Raw genomic sequence first — 22,073 nt, forward strand, 5'->3', positions numbered from 1 at the left:
TGAGTTTTAATAAGAAAATAGTTCTTCCATAATATGCATAATCTTGGGCAAGTCACTTAAATTTTTGAGGTCCCATTTCCTTCATCTCATTTCTATATTAGAAGATAGATCAGAGAGTGAACAAGATTCTTCTAACTCTGATATGATAGATCTATGCACGTGAAAGCATTAATTAGGAAGTGCTAGAGAAATGTGAATTTGACTCCCATTACGATTGGTAATATTTTTATGAGTGCGCCATTTTGACGGCCGTGGTCCTTGGAAAGCAGTCTTCTTGAGGAAAGGAAAGAATGTGGTCCTAGATGCGCCCACATAACTCTTGTCACGGGCAGGGACTTGTCTCTCCAAAGGCTTTGCTAAGAAGCACGGCCCCTTCACTCTTCCTGCCTGAAACTGATAACCTTTCCAGCTCTAACCTGCAGAAGGGGAGACATCATCTATTGCACATTCTGATTTACACACAGGGGCTTCCAGCGGCAGGTTTGAAATCGATGAACCCACACCCTCCCAAAGTCTGAAGCAGCAGAATCATCAATTTCTCATTGATTTAAAGGAGGAGTGAAGCTCTGCCCTCTCACCTCCTCTCCTTTCCTCTCCTTGAGGGATGAACGGGGTACTGCAAATGAAGCTGGCTTACAACAGTCATGAAAATGCTCTGGGAAAACACTGTATGTTATCATTCTTTTACGGTGATGATAAGCCATTTAGGAAGTGTTTACTGCGTGCTCAGGAGCAAGCTATGTTCTATACGTCTGTTTTCTTATTTAATCCTCACAAAAACTTCATGAGGTAAATGTTGCTGTTATGCCCAGGGCAGTGAGACTTAGAAAGAGTAAATAACAAAGGAGAAGTCAGTGGAATGAGGATTTTAACCTATGTCTGTTTGACTCCAAAATCTAAATTCTAAACTACTGGTTCTCAAACTTGTTGGTCCTAAGACTGCCTTATATTCTTAACAATTATTAAGGACCCTAAAAAGCCTTTGGTTGTGTGTGTCATATCTATCGATGTATGCTGTATTAAGAATTAAAAACTGCAAAATAATTAAAACACAGCACTACACCAGTAAACATTCCATTGGTCAGGATTATGATGTCATCACGTGTCATATAGCCTCCAGAAAACTCCACTCTATTCTCAAAAGAATGTACCCAAAAAGGTAACGCACACCTTAATATAACTGTGAAAATATTTTTGACTTTGTGGACCTCTTGAAAGAGTTTTGGGGGAACTGAGGGGTACTCAAATCATTTTGAGAGAACCACGGTTCTAAACCATTAAATTTGACTGTATCTCAGTTCACCCTAAGCTAACATGCCTTGCATCTCAAAAGTGCTGCTCAAACTGACATGAATATCTTCTGCAAATCAAAGAGCTCATTCATCATTCTGAAACGCTTTAACTCCATAGTAAGGAATTCAACCACCCCTCTGACCCTTGTTGAATATGGGAATTAAAGGTTTTTTGTTCCCTCTCAAAAAATGATTATGAAATGTCTATACAAATGAGAGGGGGCATGATCACTATTGCCAACTTCTCCGTAATTCTCCCTTTTGCCCTCTTTTGTCATCAAATAAAATATCCCACCACTGTATCTTTTTTAAAAAAATGCTGGTGGAAATTGTCTCTAACTTCAAAAAAATATTTATTCAGTGCTTAATATGTTATAATCACTTGCAGATCCAGCATCTACAATGAACATAACCCAATCCTTGTTCTCAAGAAGCTTAGAGTCTTATGGGGAAGGATAGAACAAATTAAAAGGTAATTTTAAAATATGACAAATTAAGGGTATGGGAGCACATAGTAAAGATACCTAATTCAACTTCCAGACATCAGAGAAGGTTAAGAGATACCCTAGTAAGTTTAGTGCTCTATTTCAAATGGCCTATTTTAAATTTAACTCCATTATCCAACTTGATGTCACTTTTGACATTGATTTCCAGTTTTCTCCCCTCTATTTAAATGTTGAAGGTTTCTTTTTCTATACTTGGATACATCACTTTGCATTTTCAAAGTCAAGTCTCATTGTTATTCCTTCTCTCGGTCCTTTTGTATCATTTCACTGATATCCCTGGTATTCATAATATCTCCCAAATGAGTACCATCTGTGAATTTCATCAGTGTGCTGACTGTTCACTATTCTGACTTATGAATGAAGATGTTAAATAAGAACAGACATTGTAGGGCAGGTGCTTCCTGCAGCTCCCCACCAGGAGTCTTCTCAATACTTATGACATGCCCTCACTGGCATTCATTACACTTTGCTTACAGTCCTTCAGGTAGCTTTGCATCCCCAGTGATACGAATTTAGAATTTTGTGATGAACCTTTGGGCTAAGATGTGGAATATTTTCCATCAAGTTCTGAGTTCTGGAAAGCAGTTACTTAACTTCTGCCCCTCCCTGACTCTAGCTCCCATTGACAAGTATTTGCTGATAAACTTTAAATTCTTCATGTGGCTACAATTTTATCTCATTATGCTGGATAATCAAATGGAAGTCGATGCAACATTCTGATGTGAGGTGAGAGCCCATGATGTGGAATTTGCAAGGGAAGTGATCAGAAATCAGTTGGAAGATACTTAACCCAGCACCCCAAGAACAGTATCAAAGGGTTGAATTATTTGAGATTATAGAGGGATTTTTGGAAGCAATTGGTATGCTGTGAGCTTCACTCATTCACTAAGGTGAAAGAGGAGTACTTTCCCCTTAATCTCAAGTCAAGAGAGAAAGAGTTTAAGGAGATGATTCAGAGAGTTTGGTAACTATTTTCTGCAGTTTGGGGAATTCCATGTATTGATAGCTGGCACCCATAAAAACATCTAAAGGCAAGACATGGTGACTTTGTTGACTCTCCTGCCCTCCCAGAGTCAGTCTGAACAAAAGTGGGACTGTGTGTGGCACAACAGAGAGTCACATAGGCTCATTATTATCTTGTATAAGGCTGGTAAAAAAGACCTGAGCAGAAAGAGGCTTAAGGCACCACTTGATTTCTCCGGATGAAGAATGGGGTGTAAGTATTCAGCTAGAATAGAAATATATTCATCTAGGTCAAGGGAACTACAGGTGGAGAAAGAGTGGGAATGGTGTCTCTAAAGAGCCCCTGTGTATGAGTTAGCTTTTGCTGCATAGCAAACCTCTCCTAAATTTAGTGGCTTAAAACAATCATGAGTTTATTGAACTTACGATTCTTTAGGTCATTCGTTTAGGTGGGACTCAGCCATGATTTGTTGAAGTTTTGGCTGGGTTCACAACGTGTCTGTGGTTATATGTGGTGGGTCAATTGAAGTCTCACTAATCTAATGCAACCTCAGCTGGTACTGCTAGTCTCTGCTTGGCATGGTCTCTCATCCTCTAGTTAGCCAGGATTGGCTTGGTGGCATCAAAGCAGGGTTCCAGAAGACGTGGAAGCATTCAGAGTCTCTTGAGACACAGCCTCTTGGATGGCATATCATCAGTTCCTTCATTTTCTGTTCTTCAAGAAAATTCAAGGCCAGCTCAGATTCACTGGTTAGGGAAGAAGACTCCATCACTTGACGGGAGGATTTTTGTCCTTTCCTGCATCTTCTTGTATGTAATATGAACATGAGCCTGGCAGTACAGCAGCCATCTTGTGACCATGATCCTACAAGCATGTTGAGGAAGGTCTTATGAAAAAACATGAACCTTTGAAGTCATCATTGGGCCACCAACCTACCCTTTACCACCTACATCGAACCTTTTATTGAATGAGACAAATAAACCCATTAGCTATTTAAGCTACTGTTTGTTGGGGTTTCTATTAGTTGCACTCACACAGATTTCTGAGTGATGGAACAACACTTTTTAATATAAGGTGAGCTAAACTGAGCAACACAGTTAATAAAGAGCTGATCAAATTAAGAAGAGAGTCATAAAAATGGCTTAGGAGTATATGAGAAAATATTAAAGCAACTACCATTTTTCTGGTCAGAAAAGAAAATAGTCTTTGGGGAGAGTTCAACAAAATTGTGTGGATGGTTAGTGTACAAAGGATTATGAACAAGCTGAACTTGATATTTTATAGATGGAACAAAACAAGAACAAAGATTACTCTGTTAAATGATTAGGTGGAAAAATTGATCTCTGATGAGAACAATTTCAACAATAGGAATTCTATCCAAGCACAGCTCTTAATCTCCTTTTCTAGAAATATTTAAAAATGGAAAATATATTTTCTATCTAAGATTAGGTATGTTTTTATTCCAAAGAAAAACAAAATAGGTAATAACTTTTGGTATTTCTCAGTCCTACATTCTCCAGCAAATTCTTAATTATACATATGAGAACTAGATAAATGTATAAAGCAAGCCTACTTCCTTCCCTAACTTGGGATAGACATTCAAGAAGCAAAGGGATATATCCTGGACTGTTGCCCTGGTAACCTGCTCTTCTATTTTTTCTATATTCATACTCCAAATCTTGACTTTGTGACTCTCCATATGTCTCACATTTAGTTTTATTCAATAAGGGAATCTGTTTTCTTACAATGATTCATGTGTTTCTATATATCTCCTGCACAATAGAAAAATGTTTTATTTCACAACAAATAGTCATGCATCCTATGATTGTCTTTTTAAATCTTGGTTAAATTTGATCACACAATGTTTCCATCAGTTTCTGGAATCTATTATCATTTTCTTCAGTTTCTATTTACCACCCCAAGGCCACCATCCCTTAGAGTTTCAAAGTTTCAGCGTAGGCTACCCATTATAGCTATTGCAGAGAGGACATTCATAATATGGTTGGTTGTTTCAGTCCTTGGAACTTCTGTAACCTGTAGCATATCTGTCAAATAGGCCTTATTAAGAAAGAATTCTATAGAAGAGGTATTTAACCTGTTTTAGCTTAGTTGGACCCAAAATCAGAACTAAAATAGTCATGGAGGGGCTTGTCTTTATAGCTCAGTTTCCCACCTGGAGAGTCAACAAAGACAAGCAATAGAATTGAAGAAGAACTGAAATCTACATTATAGGATAAAAAATATATATACATTTTAAAATATTTTTTTATTCAATAAATTATGAAGAATATATGTTTGATTCTGATAGCAAAATGCAATTTCTCCTCAGTAAGGAACTGGAAGATCTGTGCAAATACTTCAACACACATCTGGATATTTTGCAGTCTCTCCCATGTCATTCCCACTGGGTGATATCCTCAAGTGATACCTACACCTGCTTTGAGGACCCTAATTACAAGCATAAATGATCCTTAGTCTTTGTGTGTTCCCTTTCTCAATGTATAGTTTCCAAATACTGAGTCATTGCCTGTTAATTTCCATGGAGGGATTCATTTTCTATCTTTCCAAAATGCTTAGGAAAATGTGGGCTGGTGCCAGAGGTAGATTTACCATGAAGGTGATAAAGTTAAGCTTCAGAACCCTTCAATTGCACAGGCCACTTCAAGGGCTCTAGGAGAGACCCTGTAAATGAGCAAAATTTGCAAAGTGTAAGATAATTAAACCACAATTGTTTAAGAATGGCTGTCTCTTTCTACTCCAATACCTGCTCAAGGCATATATATATATATCCTATCTGACTTGATAGAGAACTGGCTGCAGGCTTTTTCAGGATGCAACTACGGGGAGGTGGAATTATTCCTATGTTCATTTGTGTTTAGTGGCATACATTTCTGTGGCTCACATTGGCTTCCACATATTTGAGATGCTACTACCTGTTTTGGGATGAAAAGGCTCTCAGACACGCACCCACCACTCCTTATGCCCACTCACTTAGCTTCAGGACATCAAGGTGCAGGATGGGAGGGTGTAGCCTATGAGCCTGTCCCGTGTGGGCACAGGAGGACAAATGCAGTTTAAAATGTGTGGCGCCAGAAGCTGGTCTGTGAGAAACCTTCCAATCAGCAGACACGTCAATTTCAAAATAGAGGCTCCTCTCCTCACTGACCTCTGGCCAGAACAGAATTTCCCTCCTGTCAGGAATTCACTTGCTGTACTATGGTATATGCAATTATAGACGTACCATACATTTTTTTTCTTATTTGATGAGATCATATGAAATAGAAATGATCAGAATCTCTGTGTTTATAGGGCCGCAAATTATAAGAGCAATGCACATAAAAGTGAATCATCACAGTCCATTTATTAAAGAATCTTGATAGAGTTTTCTCCAAATTTGGCAATTTGAACGATTTGTGTATTAACAGTAATTAGTGGTAAAGGTGAAATATCTTTTCTAAATTATTACCGAAAACAAACGTTAATTAACCATACTAGAAGAATAATTATTTGTGTCTGTGAAAAGAATTATATTTCAAAATTATTGGTATATGAAGAAGCAGTCAGAATATAGGCAGACAATAAAAGTGTTATAAAGATATGTCAGGCAATTAATAAAAATATTATTTTTGTGATGTTTGTCATATTTGGCAGCTTTTTAAAATTTATAATTTGTTGTGCTTTCTAGTCTCATGCAAAATAAATATTCATCCTAGCAAATGAATAGTAATTTATAATTTTGTGCTCTTTTCCATTAAGAGAGGTCCCTAAATTGCAAACGTTTTGGGCTCCCCCAAATTTCAATCCTTCCCTGACAGAGTTTCTCTCTCTCTCTCTCTCTCATAAGAGATTTTGTGCACTTGTCCTCTATTTGTGCTTTTTGCTATATTGTATTTTTTTGTGTCACTTCAGACCTCTTGATATAGTTTGAAGGACGTTTTAAAGCTCTTTCTGCCAGAATACAGGCACACCTCATCTCGTTGTGCTTCGCTGTATTATACTTTGCAGATAATGTGGGTTTTCTACAAATTGAAGGTTTAGGTTTGTGGCAAACATGTGTTGAGCAAGTCTATCGATGCTGCTTTTCTTAATGGCATGTGCTTACTTTATGTCTCTGTGTCAAATTTTGGGAACTCTTGCAATATCTCAAACTTTTTCATCACGGTTATGTCTGTCGTGGTCATCTGTGGTCTGTGATCTTTTATGTTACTGTTGTAATTATTGGGGGGCACCATGTAAGCTGGCGAACGTAATCAATCAATATGTGTGTTCTGCCTGCTCCAGCGACTGGCATTCCCTGTGTCTCTCCTTCTCCTCCGGTTTCCAATTCCCTGAGACACAACTGTATTGAAATTAGGCCAATTAATAACCTACAATGGCCTTAAGCTCCCAAGTGAAAGGAAAAAATCACACATCTCTCACTTTAAATCAAAGCTATAAATGATTAAGATTAGTCAAAAGCCAAGAGAGGCTGAAAGCTCAGCCTCTTGTGCAAAACAGTGAACCAGGTTGTGAATGCAGAGGAAGAGCCCTCGAAGGAAATAAAAAAATGCTACTCCAGCATTGTTAATAAGTATGATAAGAAAGCAAGCCACTCTTGCTTTAGTTGCTAAAGCTGACAAAATGTAAAATACCAGAAATGGACTGGCTTTTAACGATAGGGATTTAATAGCTTACAAATTTACAGTTCTGAGGCCATGAAAATGTCCCAACTAAGGCACCAACAGCATGATATCTTCTCTGATGAGATGTATCTGGTGAGCTTAGGCTCCTCTGTCATATAGCAAGGCACATGGTGATGTCTGCTCATTCTTCTCTCCAGGTTTCGTTGCTTAGGCTTCTGGCTGCTGTGCCTCTCAGCTCTTCTGGGTGCTTCCCTAAATTTCATCTCTTAGCTTCTCTGTGTTTTATTAAGAGGATTAAGGTAGGTAGGTCTCATCTCAGTTGAAAGAACCAAATCAAAAGATCCTACCCACAACAGGTCTAAACCCACAGAATGGAATAAATATAAGAACATAATTTTCTGGAGTATATAACAAGCTTCAAACTGTCACAACCCTTATTGCTGATATGGAGAACGTTTTAATAGTCTGATAGAAGATCAAACCAGACCCAACACTCCCTTATGCCAAAGCCTAATCCAGAGCAGGTCCTAACTCTTTTCAATTCTATGAAGGCTGAGAAAGATGAGGAAGCTGCAGAAGAAAAGTCTGAAGCAGCAGAAGTTGGTTCATGAGGTTTAAGGAAAGAAGCCATCTCCATAACACAAAAGAGCAAAGTGAAGCAGCAAGTGTTGATGTAGAAGCTGCAGCAAGTTATTCAGAAGATAATTGATGAAAGTGGCTACACTAAATAACAGATTTCCAATGTAGATGAAACAGCTTTCTACTGGAAGAAACTGCAGTCTAGGACTTCATAGCAAGAGAGGAGAAGTGAACACCTTCAATTCAGAGTTTCAAAGGACAGGCTTAGTCTTTTGTTAGGGGTTAATGTAGACGGTGACTCTAAGTTGAAACCAATGTTCATTTACCATTCTGAAAATCCTTAAAATGCATGCCAAATCTACTCTGTTTTTTGTTTTATCAGTGGGATAGCAAAGCCTGGATGAGAACACATCTGTTTATGACATAGTTTACTGACTATTTTAAGCCACTTTTGAGACTGACTGCTCAGAAAAAAAAGATTCATTTCACAATGTGACTGCTCATAGACAATACACCTGGTCACCCAAGAGCTCTGCTTGAGAGGTACAATGAGATTAATATTGGTTTCATGCTTGCTAACACAACATTCCAAGTCTTATTATTTAAGAAATACATTTCGTAAAGCTATAGCTGGCATAACTAATGACTTCTCTGATGGATCTGGGCAAAGTAAATAGAAAGACTTCTGTAAAGGATTCACCATTCTGGAAGCCATTTAGAACACTGTGAATTCATGATAGGAAGTCAAAAAAACAATATTAACAGGAGTTTGGAAGATACTGATTTCAAACTTCATAGATGACTTTGAGCGGTTCAAGACTTCAGTAGAGGAAGTAACTGTAGATCTGGTGGAAGTAGCAAGAGGACTAGAATTTGAAGTAGAGTCTGAAGATGTGACTGAATTGCTACAATCTCATTATAAAACTTGAATGGATGAGGAATTGCTTCTAATGGATGAGCAAAGAAAATGGTTTCTTGAGATAGAATCAATTCCTGGTGAAGATGCGGTGAACATTTTTGGAATGACACAAGGAATTTATAATATTACATAAACTTAATTGATAAAGCAGGAACAGCATTTGAGAGGATTGACTGATTTTGAAAGAGCTTCTACTGTGGGTAAAATGCTATCAACCAGCATGGCATGACACAGAGAAATCTTTCATGAAAGGAAGAGTCACTCAATGTGGCAAACTTCATTGCCTTATTTTAAGAAATTGCCACAGCCACCCTGATCTTCAGCAATTACCAACCTGACTAATTGGTAGCCACCAATATGAAGACAATTTTCCCTTCACCAGCAAAAAGATGAAAACATGCTGAAGGTGCAGATGATGGCTGGCATTTTTTAGCAATAAAATATTTTTAAGTATGCACATGTTTCTGACATAATGCTATCAAACACTTAATAGAAAACAGTATAGCATAAACATAATTTTTATATTCATTGGGAAACAAAAAAACCTGTGTGACTTGCTTTATTGTGATATTTGCTGCTGTGGTCTGGAATGGAAACCCACAATATCTCTGAGATATGTCTGTAGTCAGTTATTGTGGTGGTGATAGTATTAGTGGGGCTCTGAGTTGATAAGAAATTCTCCCATTGTGCTATCCTTGAGCTTCTTTTTGCAGCAAGAGATCTGGATGTTAATCACTTCAAATGGATGATTATGTTAGTGACTTTTGCAGCAATCTCCCTTTGTATGTATGTATGTATTATTATTATTATTATTTAATAAACTATTTTATTGAAGAGAGGGAGAGATAAGGAAAATAAATGTACCAGCCAGATTACCTACAGCACCTAAGAAGTCAACCAGCATTCCAGGGAGGGCTGATCTTCCTGTGGTATGGGAGGAGAGCATAGGGGGAATCCAGGTGTAGAAATTTCTGATTAAGATTAGGGGAAGGCTAAAGCCACTTAATGGTCAGGTTCATGTGCCAACTTGGCCAGGTGGTGGTGCCCACATGTCTGGTTGGGCAAGCACTGGCCTGTCTGTTGCTGTGAGGACATTTCATGGACTTAAATCATGACCACGCTGGCGGCATCCACAGCTGATGGATTTGCAATCAGCTAAATGCAATCAGCTAAGGGGGGTGTCTCCTGCAATGAATAATGATTAATCTAATCACCAGAAGACTTTTAAGGAGGATTCAGAAGAGACAGTCTCTCTTCTTCCTGCTTCAGCCAGCCAGTCTCTCCTGAGAGTTCATTGAGGACCTTCACTAGTGCTACCAGCTTTTGGCCTGCCCTATAGGTCTTAGACCCTTACATCTCCACAGTTGCCCAGCCATCCTCTCCTGAAAGTTCATTGAGGAACTTCATCAGAGCTGCCAGCTTGCAGCCTGCCCTACAGACCTTGGATATGTCACGTAACCATGTGTCTCACATACATGGTTACGTGAGACACTTTGATAAATTTTATATTTATGGGTATCTCCTGATGATTCTATTTCTTTAGAGAACCCTAGCTAATACAGCCACATTACAAGTAGTTTGATGGTGATAGGAGGAACTTCTTGTACTGGGAAAGAATTCAGACAGACATAAAGGTCCAACAAATCCAAGGACAGACCAAGAGTTGTTTAGAGATATATCTAGACTCTAAATTGAGGTTGGAAGAGTTAGGTAACTGGGGAATGCAGAATGAGTCCACAAGAAACACTCAGAAAGGTGGGTTCTGGAAGTGCTAGGTCTAAACTGAAAACAGATGCAGAATCAGGAATGCCCAACCAAAGCCAGTGTAATGTGAGCCATGGATGGTGTCCAGGGCAAGGCCCAGTCCGTGTCTTGGGAACGGTAGGCCAACTACTGCAAACGATTGCTTTCCACTTGGAAGGACGGGATCTGGTGATTGGCTGGGCATAACAGAAATATAAAGGCTAGTCCCCTGAGGAGCAGAGTGGACTCCAGCAAATCAAGATCTTAGAAAAGTCCAAGAGTAGATAAGGAGTTCATGAGATCCTCACCAAAGAATGATTCCAATTTCAAAGAAGTATAACTATGATTCTCTTCTGTATACTTTAATGAGGACGGTGGCATATTTGGAAGGAGATGAAAGAATAGAGAGTTCAGGTTGAAGTCCTTTCACCTTCCATCCTTCTCTCCATTAACTAACAGTGACAACTTCTCTCTAATGAACTTACAAGTAATTATTAAAATCATTCATTGGTATTAGTGAGGTGAATTTTAAAAATAGTTCATTATACCAATAGTGTTGGCCTGCTTTGGCAGTTTTTGTTTTGTTCTTTTTCATTAAAGGAACATAGCAAACATCCTAGATATTAGAATTGCTATTATTAGGAAGAATAGTAGTGCCATCATTTAATTTTACTTACACATTTTATTATATTTGTCCAACTGAGTGCTATTATGTCCCAGAATAATGGAGGTTATTCATAACCTTCTCCAATCTTAAAACAAGCCAAAGACTTAAAGTTTTCCCTAGATAACTGTAACCTTGAATTCAAGTTATTATTCCTCCTTGCACATTCCCCCATTTTGTTCTATCTGGTGTGCCAATTTTAAATATTGCTTCAAACCCCTAAAGGTTTTATGAGCTTTACCACAAGCTGCATTTAAACAGATTTCACTTATAATTAATTAGTTAAATGTGTTTAACTATTACTCATTGTCCAAATAAATGTAAAATAAAATATTTTTACTCAAAATAGCCATCTATACAATCATAAACAATAAAGTTATATAGTTGAATTTGTGTCATCCCTTTGGCTAAGCTATAAATAGACTGTTAGCTTCCTGATAAAATTTCTTATACTAAAGGAAGATGTAGCACTTTTGATTGCCTATCAACTTTAATATTTGCTGATATGGAAAAGTGCTAGTCTCTACTAAATATGGAGAAACCTCGACCTACTTTATTTGATTTTAACATCTTGCATTTTAAAATGGACCATCAAGGACTGTAGATTTTTATCATCTTTCCTTAGACTTCTCTACAGTAAAGAGAACACAAGGAAATTTTGGAAGGAGAAATGATGTGGGACTCTTGAGGCCAATTTAATAGAAAATATCTTGTAAGTAAATTCTAAAGTGAGACACATTGAGACTTATACAGGGAGAGACAAGGAATTTTCTTCATATAGTGCAAAACATGAGATATATTCACAATGAATGCCTGGCTTGGATACATTTTATAAGCCAGTACCTCTCATTTGCCTGCTTTTCATAAATCTCTTAGATACCAAGGGCATGAGATATTGTCAATTATCCTTTCAGTAAATAGGAGAGGGTGCTGTGTTTGTCTAAAAGGATGAGCCTACTTTTAGGTGTCAGATTGGGGGGCTGTTGATAGGACACTCAACTAACATGGTTACTTCAGCAGAGTAAGGAAGTCTAGACCAGAGAAGAGATAAACAATGACACTGCTTCAGCAGACACAGCTGGGTGACAAGTCTGGGCAGGAACCAGTTTTGCAGCTATCAGCAACCTCAGGAAGTGGCTGCATAAGAAAACACATAAGCAGACACTGCCTCAGGGAGCCCGAGCAATAGAGGGGGACTGTTGCTAATGAGGTTCCTGGGGCAAGGATGGAGCATGTGTGATCCCCAGGAGATTTATACAAATAGACATCTGGGGGTGGGGGTGGGTGTTAAGCAAGGGAGTTGGGGTTCCTTCTATCCTGGATGGCTTCAGGGTCAGAGAAATACTTAAATCACTGGTGTCACATATTTCCACCATCTGTAACACAGCACAAACAGGACAATGTAGGAGGCACCCAAACAGACCTTTGGCAGAAATACTATAACTCCAAGCACTGCTTTCCTATAATTTGGTGTCTGAAATACTGAGCACTAAGTCATTAAGGAGTCTTTGAATTTTTTCTTGCTTCAATCTGAATGAGTAGGACATTAAAATAAGAATATTTTATATCCACTTGTCTCAGAGTTTTCCCCCAAAGCAGAACCTGAGGCAAGGACCTTAGACACAATCATCACCCCATTCCATTCATGATAAATATTGCAAACAATCATTGAAGAGGCATTGGGTAAAGGCTCTCAAGCCCAATTGCTGATTTGTCGTCCACTGCCGCCATTGACCAGCCATGTGGCCTTTAGGTAGCTACTCGTCTGTGCCTCCGCATTCTTATTACAACATGTTGATGCTACCAGGATCCAACTCTTAAAGCTGTTGCAAGTATAAAGTGACTTATTACACGTGCTGTACTTAGAATAGGGTCTGGCATATAATAAATGCTCAAAACATGTTAATTCTATTTTATTATGAATTTTTTTCCCTACAGCCTCAAAACCCCTTATTGAAGCAGTGTCAATTAATTAGGATTGACATAAGAGAGTAAACAGTTTGTCCTGGCTCCATCTCCCAAAGAGTGAGAAGATGACAATACAAGCGAAGGACACGGCCTCTGGGTCTACGTAGCTTTAGACACCTGTGAAATCCAGGAATCTCAGAGGTGGAAAAGCCATCAAAGTCAGCCGCTCCAACCTCTAATTATTTGATTTTGATTTTTAGTTTTATTGAACTGAACTCTAGAAGTTGCAGTTCTGTTATCAGGAGCAATAGAGATAAGACTCCCCTTCCATATGACAAGCTTTCTAAGAACATAAAACATTTAAAGTGTCTTCCCAAGGTCTCCCTATCTTTAGACTAAATGTTTCTATTTCTTCCAAAAATTTGTCACCTAGACTTCTGAGTATCCAATGTATACTATATCCTTTATAAACTTCTGTATTTAAAGAGGGTGTTGTCCAGAATCGGACGCAATGTTTCAAATGTGATGATCAATCCATAAGGCAAATGACTCAGTATCTCTCTTGTTCGGGTAACTGTTCCTCTTTTGCTGCAGCCTGAGAGTGCACTCGTCATGCTCACCTCTGGAGGATGGTTTATAGGTTCTTTTTCACCCCATGTGCCCAGCAACCCGGTACCAGGAAGCACTACTTGGATTGAACTGGCATCTGCTCTGATGTAATTCTTTGTTGTAATGAGTCTTATGTTTTTCTGAATCATCTTTAATCTAAAGGGTTCATAGAAGACTGGAAACTGGGCCAGTGCAGGGTTCTCTTGAGGTCTTGTCACTCGCATGAGAATGGCACCGGTGGTTGGGACTAAGACAGGGCAACAATGCGCCAATTCGGACCACGTCTGCACTGAAGAAAGGCAGAGGGGACCTCTTCCTCTCTCTCCAGAACTGCATGGACATAAAGAGAGAGAGCAAACGAGGAGCATGCTGCTGTGATGTGTGTTCAGTAATTGCTTTAACATGTGACTTGCTGTTTAGGAAATAAATGGCATTTACTAAGGGTTTATGTGTTAGCGACTATGCCAGGCACTTTCACATTATCTCAATCCCCTCAACAGCCCTGTGAGGCTGGTATTATTAGCCCCACTTTACAGAGAAGTTATGAGGCTTGCCTAATTTTACGTGCTAAAGATAGTTCTTGCTTCTCTTGCCAGATCTCAACTGCCTTCCGCCACACCTGAGCTTCCCAAACTGGGGCGTTCCAGGGGACACTGGAAGCCATAGATGAAATGTGGCACAGCATCCTGGGTCATTAATATTCTGAATGGCAGGAAATTAAAATGCCTTCGACAGGAATTAAAATATAATGGATAACAGCAAGGACTCTGGAGTCTGACTGCTTTGGTTGAATCCTGGTCTTTTACTAACTAGTAGAGTGACCTTGGGCAATCTCTGAAAGATTCCTCTCTGTACCTCCCTCTCCTCATGTGTAAAAGGGCAAAATAAATGAAATAATACATAGCAGGCACTTAAAATAGTGCCCAGAACATAATCGGTGCAAAATAATTACATATATTAACTTAATACATTATGGTTTAGATGAAGTAAAATGCAAAATTTCTTTAATTTTAAAGGTAAAACATGGCAAAGAAATTTTTCACTTATAGAAGACTGCTTCAGTCTCAAATATTCATTCATTCTTCTCTGCTAATGGGGTTGAGGGAAGAAAAGAGGCTCCCACGACCATGCATTTGCTCTTTGCAGTAGACATACTTCTAAGATGGCTTTTACCAGTCCCCACCTATTAGTAATCATGCCCTGAAGAAATCATGCCCCACCTATTGGTAATCATGAGCAAGCATACTCTCGCTTGCTCATTCTCTCTGGCTCTTTTCATTTGCTTGCTTTTCATTTGGAAGCAAGCTGCCTATGAAGAGGTTCATGTGGCAAGGAATGTAGGACAGCTTTCAAGCCCATAGTTTCCAAGGGACTGGAGCCCTCAGTTCAACAGCCTGCAAGAAACAGGTTCCTGCCCTAAACCACATGATTGAACCAGAAAGTGGCTCCTTCCCCTTTGAACCTTGGAATGCCTGCAGCCCTCGTCAGCACGGTGATTGCAGCTGGTGAAAGAAGACCCAGCTAAGTTGCCCAGATTCCTGAACTACAGAAACTATGAGTTAATAAATATTGTTTCAGGTCACTAGGTTTTGGGTAATTTGTTATGCAGCAGTAGGTAACAAACACTCTTCTGGAAGTGGAGTATGTTTTGGAAGAAGATAGGACCATCATGGTTCAGGTGGAAAATGAGATTCATGAGATCATGGTAGAAGGACCTAAACAGATTGCAAGAAGGGAGATGCCCTCACAAGATCCCAGCTATTTTCCAAGACACACTCCACTCAAGCAGTTTTTCCTTATCAGCAGGTCTGGAATCAACCCTTAATTGTCTAGCTTGGAATTCCCTTGCTTTGCCCAAGTGCATTTCAAAGCATTTAAATTGCTCAACCTGCTCCAATACATCTACTGCTACTGTTTTCATCATTAATGAGGCATTCGGCTTTTATAATCTGGGAGATGACCTAAAGATCAGCGTTAATTTAATTTAAAATCAATGCACTAGAGAAGAAAGCCCTGCCTCCAATATTGACGTCATGCTGTGGCTTTTGCAAACTTGGAGGCAAAGACGCATAACAACATACGTTAGGGTATCATTTCTAACCAGGTGCTTAAAGACAGGATGGCACCTGGTTACAAAGGCCTACTAAAATAGATTCTGAAAATTGGTCTGCATCTGATTTAACAGTACTTATTGGAGGCCTTTCACTTCATGATCAAATGAAATCCAAACTAATTCCTGTATTCATTATTGACTCTTGAATCCCATTGAACAGCTAAGACTGGTATCAATGAATCCTATATCACTAATATTTGGGGAAAAGTCATTCATGACTGAGATAATCAAAGAACTTGGACTTATAAGCAATGGTTTTTATCAAGTACTTGTGTTTTTTGTTTGTTTTTTTGTTTTTTGCGTGGGCAGGCACCAGGAATTGAACCCAGGTCTCTGGCATGGCAGGTGAGAACTCTGCCTGCTGATCCACCACAGCCCACCCAGTATTTGTATTTTTAACTGAGCTATTGGCAAAGCTACTTATTCCTACTGCAGGAGGTGAGAAGGCTCTGTGATGTAACATCTGTAAGCACCCATTTCACACGGACCTTTGTATCCTAAAAGTCTGTGCACTGATTTGCAATGGGATACAGTGATATGTCTTCACAGTTTATTGTTTTCTTATTCATTTGTTTATTCATCCAGCAAACACTTATTGAATACCTACTCTGTGTCAAGCCCTATGTTAAGTCCTGGAGGTTAAGAACGATTAACATCAGTCAAAATAGACTTGGTTTTGCCATAGTAACAAAAAAACGCTCAATATCTCAATGGCTTAACCTAGAAAAAGTTTAATTTTTGCTCACGTCCACGTGATACCTGCCTGTTGAAGTCCATGTGATATCTCCATGCCAGCCTCAGCTTCTATAGTTGCTGCTTCAGGGCATGACCAGACCAGAAGACTTGCTACTGGTTACTAAATGTCTCCATCAGAAACAGAAACAAGTCACTTCCATTCAGCTGACCAAATTTGGCTGAGGAAGCACAATTCCTCAATTGTCCCATCAGAGGAGAAGCAGAAATAGAACATTGCTGCTAGCGTACACATCGGCGTGAAATCTTGTATTGGACAGTTGCATGATTTTTTGTCAGTCCTTTAAAATATTAAACATATCTTAGGGTCCTCATTATGTTCCTATACATAGTTAGGGGAACAAGAACTCCATATTAAGAAAGATCTATTTTCCTTCTCCTAAAGACTTTGGAGTCCTTACTATCTGTTCCTCTCTTCTGCAACAGGTAGGCAGGCCAGGTCATTCCTTTGGAGTGAAGAATTGAACACAGGAGGGCATGGGTAAGACCAAGTTCAACAATGAAAATTACCATGAAATTCTCCATCATTCATTTATGCAATTATTCAGCCCTTTGACAAATACATACGGAGCATCCCTACTATGTGCTATGTGCTAGGGATGGAGTTTTGATCAAAATAGGCATGGATCAAATAGTATAATGAAAAAGACTGTCAAGTAAATGGACTATTACAATGGAGTACGATAAAAGCTGTTAGGGAAATGCAGAGAGTGCTGAGGTCACATTATTGGGACACCCAGTAGTGGTGGATGAGGAAAGACCCTTGGAGGAAATGATGCCCAAGCAGAGCCTAATGCATGCACAGGAATAAGCTAGGCGAAAAAAGTAGGAGAGTAGCGAAGTGATTGCTCAAGAAGAACAAAGTCCTGGAGGAGAGAAAGGGACCAAGTGGGAGAGAAGAGAGGAAAAAAGGGAGAATGAAAGAGAGGAGACAGGGGTAAGAAAAGAGAAAAGCAGACCAGATCAAAAGCTTTGAGGATGAACAGGGCACTGCAAGGAGCCAGAACATAGCTTCAAGGTGGGGAAGTTTTGAGAGATGAGATTATAGAGGTGGGAACGAGCCAGATCTGAAAGAATCTTGTAAACCATGAACAGGAGTTTGGACTTTGTCCTAAGAGTACTGGGAAGCCATCGAAAGTCTTCAAAACAGGAGAGTGGTGTGATAGATATTTCAGAATTGAAGTAACCGCCACCTGGCAGTTATTAGCCTGGCAAAGAAACCGACCCAAGGTTTGCTCACAGCAGTCCTGGCCTTGGCTGGCTTCCCTGGTAGGATGGTTTACGAGAGGTGGATTAGGAATTTGTCTGTTTGGTATGATCAGGAACACTGGGAGATGCCCTAACACAAAGACGCCTTTTCTACTCTTTGCCATAAACAGTGAAACACCAGTCTTGATTCCTTCATTTTTTCATCTCTCAGATATGCACTGCACACATGCTATGTAAGTGGAATAGAGATTATGCAGTAAAGAAAAAAAAAGAGCTAAGGACAGGTTCTTTCTTTTGAAAAGCAGAAGTTCTAGTGGGGAGATGAGATGCAATTAATAGTATCCCCTGAGGAGGAGAACTGAGCTTTAGGAACACAGAGGAATAAATGAGGCCCAGGGAAGGCTTTTTGGAGAAAACATCACCATAGTTGGGCCTTAAAAGTTGAATAAGATTTTCTCAGTACAGAATCATGTTTTTATCAGAAGTCTTTCAGTTATAAGTGATAGAAACTTAATTTAAACAAATTTCAACAACAAAAAGGTGAATTTATTGACTCGCACACTGGGAAGTACAGAGGTGCAATTGATTACAAGCACAGCTAGCTTTAGGGATTCAGTGATGTGATCCAAGCTTGCCCTTTCTCTCTCCATCCTTAGGGCAGATTCCGTCTGCAAGGCAAGATGGCTGCCAGGAAACCCAGTATATTTGCTTCCTGGGGCTGCTGTAACAAATTACCACAAACCAGGTTTCTTAAAACAACTGAGATTTATTATTTCACAGTTCAGAAGGCCAGAAGTCTGAAATCAATTTGTTGGCAGGTCAATTCCTTTTGGAAGCTCTAGGGGAGAATTTACTCCATGCCTCTCTCCCAGCTTCTAAAGACTTGCTGACAATTCTTGGCATTTGCTGCCTTTTAGAAGCCTGCCTTCAATCTTTGCCTCCACCTTCACATTGCCTTCTTCTCTGTATTTCTCCTGTGTATCTCCCTATCTCAGAACTCCCTCTCTTCTAAAGGATACCAGTTCTTGAATTTAGGACCCACCCAAAATCCAGGATGATCTAATCTTATCTTGAGATCTTTAACTCAGTTACATCCTGCAAGACCCTTATTCCAAACAAGAGCACATTCTGAGCTTTTAGGTGGACATGGATTTCAGGTGGACATTATTCAACCCATTACAACCAGCAAAGCCATCTTTCCCACAGCCTATGGCACAAAATTCCCTTTCCAGTTTGGCCGGCTTTGACCGCTGTGGAGGAGGGGACGACAGTGGACATTAGCTCCACTGGATCCACATGGGGAGGGTTCTTGAGAAAAAGAGGATTCTGTCTTCAGAAGAACAGGAAAGGGTGTGCTGCTGAAACATCAATGACACGATCCTGGAAAAAGCAGGAAGAGGTTTCTGAGGGGTGGTACAGCAGGATCTTTGCTATCTTGATGCATCAGTACTGAATGCACTGTGGTGAGTATTTCATTTATTGGCTCCCATCTCCTTCTACAGATGAGGAAACAGAAGCACAGGGAAGGAGTGAGTGAGGGCCCTATTACTGAGAGGTAGTGAGGGGCATTCTGTTGGGAGAAGAGCTGCTTGCTTGGAGGACAATTGCCAATTGACCTGCATATGGGGAATAGGAGATAGCCAGAGAGCTAGATGTATCAGGTAGGGGGAGAGGGTCATGACAGGGCAGATGGGTGGATCTTCAAAAACCAGTTCACAATTGTTCCTGCCTCTATCCCTGTCTTACTTGAATTAAGCATTTTACCTAGAGAGCTACATGTCAGGCCACTTATTTTCAGAAGTTACTTTCAAGACCCATGCTGATCAGTAGTAATGTTTGTAGCCATCGACAGTGAAATCAGAAAAATAAGAACAGCATAGAACTTGTTTAAAAACAAAATCAATTCAATTTAATAGTCTGAGTTTCATTCCTTTCTATTTTGTGTATTTGCTAAAAAATTATTGTTTACTCTATGAAATCATCATAGAGGAAAATAGTTTTTATTTAGTTTGGTTTCATTGTCCATATTGGCAAATGAAAATGTTGGAAAACCCATGTTTGTTTTCCATATTTTTAGTGGGGCCGGGATTTTATGGTCTCTTGAAATTCAAAGTTTGCAACCCGATTTTCAACCAGTGCAGAGCAACCTCAGTGAGAAACCAGAAGGGACTTCCCTGAGCATTCATTTTCCTAAGAGCAAGGTGTCCTTGATTTTGAATTGACTTTTATTTGGAATGTTCTAAGAAAGCTCTGTTTTGCTCGGGATGAGACGGAGTTTCTTAGCTGCATTATTGGTTGCTAAGGGACAAGCAGTTCTGGAGCATGCTTGTAGCACCTCCTTAATACCTGTGGCTTAGAGACATTGCCACCGTTAGCCCAAGTGTTCAAAGACACAAGGCCCGCTTGTTAGTTAGAGCAGCTGATGTAGTTGAAAGCCCCTGATTCATGTGAAAGCACTTACGGTAGTAAAGGAAAATTAGCTGGACATTCTTCAGAGTAGTTGACCTATGGATTTGAATTTGATTTGTTTATCCAACAGACATCACCAAGTTAGCAATAAGCATGCTTCAGCCAGACCTACAGTTGGTGACATCTGAGCTGCACCTCATCCATCACATGCCAAGTTCTCATGACCCTCTCCATCCAAGCCATGCCTGCAGGATAACTGTTCCAAGGTAGGGAGGCCATTGGGAAGGCCTACTTAACAAACTAGGAAATAGTCCTTTCCTGGGATGGGTTATCTTTTCCTAAATAGGAAGCAAAGAGATATTTAAGAATGGCCTTTGGAGTCTCTGCAGACAATTCAATTTATGTTAGGGAAGTACTTTTTTGATTCCACTTTCACCTCCCTCAGCCTCTTTTGATTTTGGTCAGTTCCTGAAGAATGAAAGAGGTAAACAATTCTGAAAAGCTTGCAAAGGAAAGAAACAAGGGCAAGCTAGTAGAGCAATGCCTTACCTTCCAAGTCTGAGAAGAAGATTCAAATATGCCTTACCCATTTCTCATTCATTTATTGGTTCATTCATTAATTGGCTGATCTATTCATTCATGCAATATTCATCCATCATTATAAATAAAAATTTTCATAGTACTTTTTTATATGCAAGATACTCTTGTCCTAGATCTTGATATACACAATATTCAAAATGGACTTGGAGGGAAGGGGCTTTTGGGAAACCCACTTTGGTCTGATGTTGAGGAGGTCTTCTGTGTCCTGAAAGCCCTTGGAGACCCCGTCAGCCTCAAAAGAGTTGAACAGCTTCCAGGCTTCTACTTTAGAAGAGAGGAAGCAGTTCAACTGGCTGATTAAGGCATCAAGGCTTGCTCCAGGCCCAGTATTTTAAGGGAGAGAAGTAAACACAACCTGATGTTTCCTGCTCAGTGGCCAATCAATTCCCCAGGGAATGAAGACAGACAAGGATTTAGAGCGTAAGTCTGTTGAGGAAGAGTGGTGGGCCTAAATCCAGGAAAGCTCATGGTGTCTCAATCTGGGCATTAATGAAGTTCATATTTATTAAAATTAACAACCAGTTCAAGCACACATTTAGTGCCTATTCTTATGACCATCACTGGATAGAAAACAAAAAGTTAAAACATAGCCCTTACACTGATGGAGCTCATTATGTAGTCAGGAGGAAGAGTGCTCAAGAAAAAGAAGAAAGCAGGGCTGCATTTTCAATTGAGCTGTATGAAACACATGAGGTGTTATAAAATCTTTTCATCCTTCTGGTATCCCATTGGAAAGCCGGTTCTATCCTAACAGAAACAATAATAGCCGCATAAATGGTGTACTTATTATGCACCATTTGTAACTTTATGAAATGGTCAATGTTATTATTCTGGATTTACAGATAAGGACACCAAGGCACAGAGAGGTTGAGTGGTTTGCATGGTCCATATTGGTAGTATATAGTGGAACTAATGCCATATGATCCTAGAGCCCCTGGCTACCACCAGTGTGCTGTAGTGCTTCACTTCTGAGAATTTATTGTGTTAGAAGCAGGGTATGGGAGGCACCAGGTGGGCAAGACTAGGTGTGACTGGTTTCCAGAGATCAGACTGGGCAGAGCACGTGTTTTAGAACATTTCCATCAGTCAGAATGTCATAAATGGAGCTAGGCATCAGATAGTCCCTGGAGAGGAGCCAGGCTGGGAGGCAAGAGGCCTGAAACCAGACAAGTTTACCAGGGTA

At 39.7% G+C, this 22,073-nt stretch overlaps 1 long non-coding RNA gene across 1 annotated transcript; it reads left to right on the forward strand.

Moving 5' to 3' along the window:
• Positions 1-1,091: 1,091 nt before the first annotated feature.
• Positions 1,092-14,563, forward strand: LOC143642838 (uncharacterized). The gene is made up of 3 exons (XR_013155938.1): positions 1,092-1,159; positions 1,681-1,764; positions 14,403-14,563. It is a non-coding gene; the product is annotated as an uncharacterized LOC143642838 (long non-coding RNA).
• The last annotated feature ends 7,510 nt before the right edge of the window (positions 14,564-22,073 follow it).

The sequence above is a fragment of the Tamandua tetradactyla genome, chromosome 7 (assembly GCF_023851605.1).
Source record: "Tamandua tetradactyla isolate mTamTet1 chromosome 7, mTamTet1.pri, whole genome shotgun sequence".
In the NCBI taxonomy this organism is placed as follows: domain Eukaryota; kingdom Metazoa; phylum Chordata; class Mammalia; order Pilosa; family Myrmecophagidae; genus Tamandua; species Tamandua tetradactyla.